At 46.7% G+C, this 8,609-nt stretch overlaps 1 pseudogene; it reads right to left on the bottom strand.

Moving 5' to 3' along the window:
- Positions 1–545: 545 nt before the first annotated feature.
- On the bottom strand, positions 546–8,387 carry LOC119316177 (annotated as a pseudogene).
- Positions 8,388–8,609: the final 222 nt, after the last annotated feature.

Genomic DNA, 8,609 nt, shown 5'->3' with positions numbered 1-8,609 from the left:
CCTGTGACACGAGCACATGGCAACTCTGAATATTTTTATGACAAGTTCAATGACGCGAGGATGCCAACTTTAGTTATCAAACATGACAACTTTCTTTTTGAACAACAAGTTTCAGTTTTTTTGTTGTTGTTTTTTCTTTTGGATGACAACTTCAGTTGTAAAAAAACGTTAGGACTGAATTGCTTTGTACCACATGTGACACATATCATTTGCGAAAAAAGTACTAGGAGAGATCGAGATCAAGCCATGGATATGTTGGTCGCTAGCGGAGGCTGATGCGGTCATCAAGGGGCTTGCTTTGGTGTTATAATGGACATGCTGGCTGTGTTATAATCCGACATGTTTTGGTATACTTCGTCACGTTTCTTCTTGTTACCAAGTGTATCTTCATGTTTTGCTACGTTTTATGATATATGTATCTCGGTAGAATCTCCAACACATTTAACGGTAGATAAGTCTCCAACACGCACGGTACAAAAACACCCTCTAATGCTAGCCGCCTACTAGTACAACTACTAACTCGCATATGCTATCGTGGCAGGATATTAATGATCCTTGTCTTCCTCTTCTTCATCACTACTATTACTGTCATTCTCATCTTCATCTTTGTCCCCGGCAGATGCTTTCTCCTTGAGCGCGAAAACCAGCCTAGCGAGGCAGGCGTCCACGTCCTTCTTCTTTGACGTAGGCATCAAGTTCTCCGCTACGTCAGCTGCCCCCATGTTGACCTCGCTTAGAAGCTGCCGAATTTCACTAAACAGATCATGTTCGACCACGCCAAGGTAGTTCTTGGCGAGCACCTTGAAGGACTCGAAGCAGCAGTAGGATATCTCAATGTGCATGTCCATCCTGCCCCGCCGGGATCAACGCAGGGTCTAGGTTCTCCTTGTGGTTGGTCGTGAGCACAATGATCCGCTCGCCTCCGCATGCGGACCATAGCCCGTCGATGATGTTGAGCACCCCAGACAGCGTCACCTTCTTCTCATCATCCTTGTCCTTGTCCTCTTGGTCCCCCCTTTTCTCTTGCAGCTTTTGCCCTTGTTAGTGCGCTTGCCTATGAGATCGATGGAGCAGTCAATGTCCTCAATGACGATGACCGACTTGCCTTTTGTGTCAATGAAGAGCCTCCGCAGCTCGGTGTTGCTCTTGACGGCCGTGAGCTCGAGGTCGTAGACATTGTAGCCAAGGAAGTTGGCCATGGCGGCGATCATGGTGGACTTGCCGGTGCCAGGAGGCCCAAACAGCAGGTAACCTCGCTTCCACGCCTTGCCTATAGAGGTGTTATTAGACAAGTTGTATAGGATAGGGACACTAGTTTAAACTTGTACTCCGACTTCTATCCTTTCTTCTGTCCGAACTCTCCTGTAATTGTGATCGATCTATCTACGATCGATTTCTCTCTTGTACGCCACGACAAACCTTCTATATAATACAATGCGGCCCAGATGAAGGGTTCACGCTTCCATAATATCTTACATGGTCATCAGAGCCCTTCCTCTCGACATCTAGCCTAACCCGAGATAGATCGATTCATCGAGAGAGAAAAACAGGAGAGAAGTCGCCGAGAGAAAAGCCATGGCAGGCACCGCCGCTAGGACCGCTGCATCCACCTCTGCCTCCACCGCCAACTCCTTAGTTAACTCCACCATGAGTGCCCTCTCCACCCAATCAGCCGGATTGACCTATGGATCCTCTTCCACCTCCGGCAGCAGCATCTCTCTCGGCCAACCTCCATCAGAGAAGCTCACGAGGACGAACTTCCTCCTCTAGAAGGCCATCATGCCACCCCAAATTAAGGAAGCACAGATGGATCACTTCCTGGACGCTGCAAGCCCGGCGCCTCCTCCTACCATCACCCTCACCAAAGATGGGCAAGAGGAACAGATCTTCAACTCCGCCCGCACGACCTGGTACGCACAACAGCAGCAGTTACAAGGTTATCTAATGGCCTCTCTCTCCCTGTCTCCCATGAGGTTCTTGCCCAGGTGGTGACTCTCCAAACGCCGGCTGAAGTATGGGCGGCGATCCATGCTACCTTCGCTGCTCAAACACAGGCGCATGAAATCAACAATAGGATCGAGCTTGTTAATCTCCATAAGGGGAACTCCACTATGGCGGAGTATCTCGCCAAGATCAAGGCGCTGGCGGACGAGATCGCCACCATCAGCGCACCCCTCACCGATCGGGAGATGACCTCCCATGTCTTAAAAGGACTGGACCTCGAGTACAACTCCATGGTGTTAGCCCTTCAAGCCTGCGTCGAGCCCATCACCACCCCAGAACTCTACAGCCAGCTCCTTAGCTTCAAGGCACGTGTCAATCTCCTGCAAGGTATGCACCATCGCCAGTCATCTGTCAACAGTGTATCTCATGGGTGCGGCAATGCTGGTCGCGGCCGTGGTCACCAAGGTCGTGGTCGTGGTGGCGGGCACAGCAACAACCAAGGTCCGCCCCGCTCTGGTGGTGGTGACCGTGGGGGTGGCTACAACAACAACAACAACACCCACGGCTCCTCCTCCAACTCTCGCCGAACCAGGTGCCAGCTTTGCAAGAAACCGGGCCACGAAGTCATTGACTGTTGGCACCGGTATGACGAGGACTACGTGCCTGATGCACGTCATGCAACTTCTGCCATCCGGGAGCAAGGAGGAGGTGATGGTGATACGGTCTGGTATGCGGACTCCGGTGCTACAGACCATGTCACCAATGAACTAGAAAAGCTTTCTCTTCGCGAAAGATATCATGGCAATGATCAGATTCACACCGCAAGCGGTGGAGGTATGGAAATTCGTCACATTGGTCAAGCTTCTATTAATCCCCCTAGCCTTAAACGTGATCTACTTCTAAAAGATGTCCTTCATGTTCCTCAAGCCGACAAAAATCTAGCATCTCTGTCTCGTTTAACTTCCGACAATAATGTTTTCTTTGAGACTCACCCAACCTATTTTTTCATAAAGGATCAGGCAACGGGGGAGCTCATTCATCACGGTAGATGCATTGGAGGACTTTACCCCATCACATCAAGAGTCTTTAGTCGCAAACGTCGTCGTCAAGCCTATTCCGCCAACAAGCCTTCACTGGCAAGGTGGCATCAAAGATTAGGACATCCCTCGTCAATAGTAGTCAAGCAAATAGTCAATAAAGACAATCTTTCATTGTCAAGTAGTTAAAATAATGAGTCTGTGTGTGAAGCTTGTCAATGTGCCAAGAGTCACCAACTTCCCTATCCTATTTCGAATAGTGTGTCTCATGCTCCTTTGGAGCTTATTTTTAGTGATGTATGGGGTCATGCAAGAGATTCTTTTGGAAGAAAAAAAATACCATGTCAGTTTTATCGATGATTACAACAAGTTTACTTGGATATATTTGCTTAAGTTCAAATCTGAAGTATTCTCCGTTTTCCAAGAATTTCAAAAGCTTGTTGAGAGATACTTTGACAGAAAAATCCTTGCAGTCCAAAGTGACTGGGGAGGAGAGTATGAGAAACTCAACTCCTTCTTTCGCAATATAGGCATTGTTCATCATGTGTCTTGCCCCCATGCACATCAACAGAATGGCTCGGCTAAAAGAAAGCATCGCCACATTGTTGAAGTTGGTTTATCTCTTTTAGCTCATGCATCAATGCCACTCAAATATTAGGATGAAGCCTTCATTACGGCTACCTATCTTATCAACCGTCTCCCTAGTAGAGTCATTGGCAACACCACTCCATTAGAACGACTGTTTCATCAAAAACCAGACTACAACTCTCTCAAAAAATTTGGATGTGCTTGTTACCCAAATTTGCGTCCATACAATCGCCACAAACTCGAGTTCCGCTCCACTCAGTGTGTTTCTCTCGGATACAACAATCTTCATAAAGGATATAAGTGTCTAGAGATAGCAACGGGTCGTATCTATATTTCTCGAGATGTCGTTTTTGATGAACCGTTATTTCCTTTTGCCAAACTTCATCCTAATGCCGGAGCCTTATTACGTGCTGAAATTACTCTCTATCAAATTCTGATTATGGGGGTGAATTAACTAGAACTGATCATGTGCAAAAATTCATGGAAAACTTTGATTCTGGTGATACTTGTGCAGAAACAGGACATGATTTTATGTACACAGATATAGCCAAAGTTGGCGCTGGATCTCAGGAAGATGCTGCCTGCGTCTCAGTCAGCTGCTCACCGCGATCCGAGGCGGATCCGCCCTGCAGGCCTGCTGCATCGTCAGGTGCGGGATCCCAGGCTGAACTTGTCGTCGCCCGTGCTCCAGACGACCGGGTGGCCGACAGCCCGGCAGGCGCGGAGCCCACCAGCCCAGTCACCACGCGTGGGGACGACCCGCTCGACGCCACGACTTTCATCACCCGCGCTCCAGATGACCGGGTGGCCGACAGCCCAGCAGGCGCGGAGCCCACCAGCCCAGTCAGCACGGGCGGGGACGACCCGCTCGACACTACGACTTCGCCTGCCGGGTCCAGTGGGGTCCGCAACGGGGCGCGCACGCTCGACCACGTGTCAGGCGCCACGCGACCAGGAAGTCCGTCTGCGCCCTCGGATCTGGCGCTAGATTCTGGTGCTGATCTGGCCGGATCCCCTGTGGAGGAATTTGCTACAGAACCTACTGCTTCTCCTGAATCTTCTGTGGTGAGGTCTACAACAGCACCTGTGTTTCCTGCTCCGCATACAAGATCTCAGTCAAGTATTGTCAAAGAAAAACAGTACAATGATGGTACGATCAGGTATGATAAAATCAAGCATGCTAGCGTTTCTTACTAGCACCGGTGAGCCAACTCATTTACATGATGCCCTTGCTGATAAAGATTGGAAGAAAGCCATGGATAGTGAATACGATGCACTTGTTAAAAATAAAACTTGGCATCTAGTACCGCCAAAGAGAGGTAATAATGTGATTGATTCTAAGTGGGTATACAAAATCAAAAGAAAAGCTAATGGAAGCATAGACAGATACAAGGCTCGACTAGTTGCAAAGGGCTTTAAGCAAAGGTTTGGTATTGATTATGAGGATACTTTTAGTCCTGTTATTAAAGCAGCTACTATTCAACTTGTATTGTCCATTGCTATTTTCAGAGGATGGAGTCTACAACAGCTAGATGTTCAGAACGCGTTTCTTCATGGTGTTCTTGAGGAAGAAGTGTTCATGCGGCCAGGGGCGGAGCCAGGAAATTAAGCCATTGGGTTCACTCATTGATTCATTCTGAGGAATTGACACAAATTAATTAGGTACAAAGTCTGATTTTACACTATCTTACAACAGGACTATAGCACTAAAAACATAAGGAATAGAAATATAATATCACTTATCACATATTATATTACATAAAAACTGAAGAGTGTAGGACATATCACTGGATGAAATTAGAAAATTTCTTGTTTACATGTTATAAATTAAGTAGTAGCAAAATAACTTTGTATCTTCAGATGTAGCTACTCGTCTTCTTTTGGAAAAAAGTTCTGAAAATACCCATTCAGTTTTAAATAAGTACCATAAATTCAAAGAAGCTTATGAAACCACTCACATTTTAAGAGTGTCCCCTTTCAATTTTGTTGTCATCTTACAAAAGATAAAAACCGTCATCACTACTAATGGTTTAAAGCATATCTTTGTCCACATAGCAAATTAGACAACCACTCAAAAAAATTATTGCTCAATTTCTTCTTGACAACATTTCAAAGCTGAAAAGCATCTGCGCCGGATTAGTGGCAGCTAGCAAAATTACAACTAGCTTTTAAAGTTCACAGACCAAAGAAAAAGTTACATGATTATCTGTCTACACCATTAGTTTAGCAAGATCAGTAATTCCGTCCAAATTGGCCAACCACCATATTCCCCAAACGTGTCTAGATTAAATCTCCATTCCGGATAATCTTGTTTTTTTAGGATTTCTTGTGTATTATAAAATTATCTTTAGAACAGAAGGATCATAAGGCCAAACTATTTTTTCTCTAGATAGACCGCTTCGGAGGATTACTTACAGTGACAACTTGATGCACTTTGACTACGTTTCACAGGCGACCTTGATGTGGTTGTACCATTATCTGAATTTCGTGATCGACTTCTCTTTGAAAAACAATGTTCTATAGCGTAGATCAATCAAAGCCCATGGAGAAAGACAATTAGAAAATTAGGGCAAAACAGCATTACAATACGTGGTTATTAAGATTAATAAAACATGCACAAGAGGGAAGATATATGGCTATGTAATCTCACTGTTTCGAATTTGGACTGCAATTGCCAGATTGTCGCTGTCGATCTGCAGTTGGCTCCTTGCCGCTGTGTCCACCAACGGAGCGATAGGAACAGGGGAGATGAATTGAGAGAGCCGAGTTTGAAAGCCAACAGGAAAGGGCGTACAATTGCGACGTACATCTAGGGTTTTTTAGGGAAAAAATAAGTCACGAACAGGCCTGGGCAATTAGCTTGGGGACTTTTGGGCCTTTAGTTTTTTTAGGGCTTTTGGGCCTTTAGTTCACGGTGCATTTTAATAGATGGGGTCAACGTTGATTTTTCATTGGGTTCACGCCAGGAAGTACCAATGCATTTGTACGTAGCTGACAAAAATCGTTGGGTTCATCTGAACCCAACGCTAATATGCTGGCTCCGCCTCTGCATGCGGCAGCCACCAGAATATGAAAATAAAGGCACACCACATTATGTCTGTAAGTTGGATAAAGCCTTGTATGGGCTGAAACAGGCCCCAAGAGCTTGGTACTCAAGATTAAGCACACAGTTACAAAAGCTTGGCTTTACACCATCAAAGGCAAATACCTCACTATTTTTCTACAGTAAGAGCAATGTTACCATATTTGTTCTTGTTTATGTTGATGATATAATTGTTGCTAGCTCAAGTCCAGATGCTACCTCATGTCTGCTTAAGGATCTGAAACTAGAGTTTGCTCTCAAGGACTTGGGGGATCTTCATTATTTTCTTGGAATTGAGGTCAAGAAGATCATCAAAGATGGCATACTTCTTACGCAGGACAAGTATACTACTGATATTCTCAGAAGAGTAGGTATGGAACAGTGTAAGTCTGTCAGTACACCTATCTCTACTTCAAAAAAACTTACTGTTGAAAGTGGAGAGGCACTTGCATCAGAGGATGCAACAAAGTATCAAAGTGTTGTAGGTGCATTGCAATATTTGACTCTTACACGTCCTGATATATCCTATTCTGTGAACAAAGATTGCTTCATGAACTTGGAATTAAAGTTCCACAAGCTACAAGATTGTGGTGTGACAACATTGGTGCAACCTATCTTTCAGCTAATCATGTTTTCCATGCACGTACAAAGCATATTGAGGTTGATTTTCATTTTGTCAGAAAAAGAGTAGCACGCAAATTGCTTGATATAAGGTTTATTCCAACAGGTGATCAACTTGCTGATCGCTTCACAAAACCTCTCACGGTGAGAAGGTTAGATGACTTCAAATACAATCTCAACCTTGGTAAACTTTCATAGGGTTTAGATTGAGGGGGAGTGTTAGACAAGTTGTATAGGATAGGGACACTAGTTTAAACTTGTACTCTGAATTCTATCCTTTCTTCTGTCCGAACTCTCCTGTAATTGTGATCGATCGATCTCTCTTGTACGCCACTGGCAAACCTTCTATATAATACAATGCGGCCCAGACGAAGGGTTCACGCTTTCATAATATTTTACAGGTGTAATACTCCTTCCCATCACGGAACATCTCGAGGTCGTCAAGTATCTCCTGCTTCTTGGTAGGGTCCATGGCGAGCGTGGAGAAGGTGGAGGGGTGCTCGAACTTGACGCTGCTCCAGCCGTCGTAGTCTCCGTCCCAGTCGTCCTTGGGCTTGTTGGTCTGGAGGCAGCGCTGTCGGCTCGCGATGACGTCACGGGCCTTGGTTAGGACGTGCGGCAGGTAGGCGTCCTCGACAAGCCGGCGGTGGCGGCGGTGGAAGGTGAGGCGGTACATGCGGCTCTCGTCCATGTGCCCGTGGGCGACGATGGTGTCGGCGCGGGGCAGAACCTTGATCTTGCTCCAGCGCATGTTGGCGCCGCGCAAGTGGTCGACGACATCCTCGTGGTCATCCAGGGCGAGGCTCATGCGGTCGTCGTCGAAGCCGAGAGGCGCGGAGGCAACGGGCGCCGGACCGGCAGGTGGTGGTGAGGTAGGCCTCGGCGGTGGCGTAGGCCCGGTTGCGGCCGAAGTAGTCGGGGTGGCGCTCGTCCATGGTGACGGTGCCGTAGGGGGATATGGCGTTCATGATGCGGCTGGCGAGGCCACGAGGGTGTCGACGTAGTTCCTGAGAAAATCCGGAACCGCACTGCTGCGCCGTGGACCACATGAAGAGGAACCTCGTCAACGACGACAGCACCCCGGTGAACCAGCCGCCGGCGACCAACATGTCCATGGCTTCGATCTCTAATATTTTTTCTGTTCTGTTGTTGATAAAGAAAATTCGATCTCTAGTAGCGTTGGCCGTGTGGGTCGTCTTTAAATTGTAGGAAAGCACCGACCTTGTATGTTAGTACAACCGAGGTTTTGGTAGTCCAAGAGTCTCCTGCATGGAAGGAGAGCAAATCCTAGCTAGGTGGACTCTTGTCAACGCAAACAATATTTCTTTTCATTTTCA

Source organism: Triticum dicoccoides, chromosome 6A (genome assembly GCF_002162155.2).
Source record: "Triticum dicoccoides isolate Atlit2015 ecotype Zavitan chromosome 6A, WEW_v2.0, whole genome shotgun sequence".
NCBI classification, from domain to species: domain Eukaryota; kingdom Viridiplantae; phylum Streptophyta; class Magnoliopsida; order Poales; family Poaceae; genus Triticum; species Triticum dicoccoides.
This window is presented reverse-complemented; position numbering and strand designations above follow the sequence as displayed.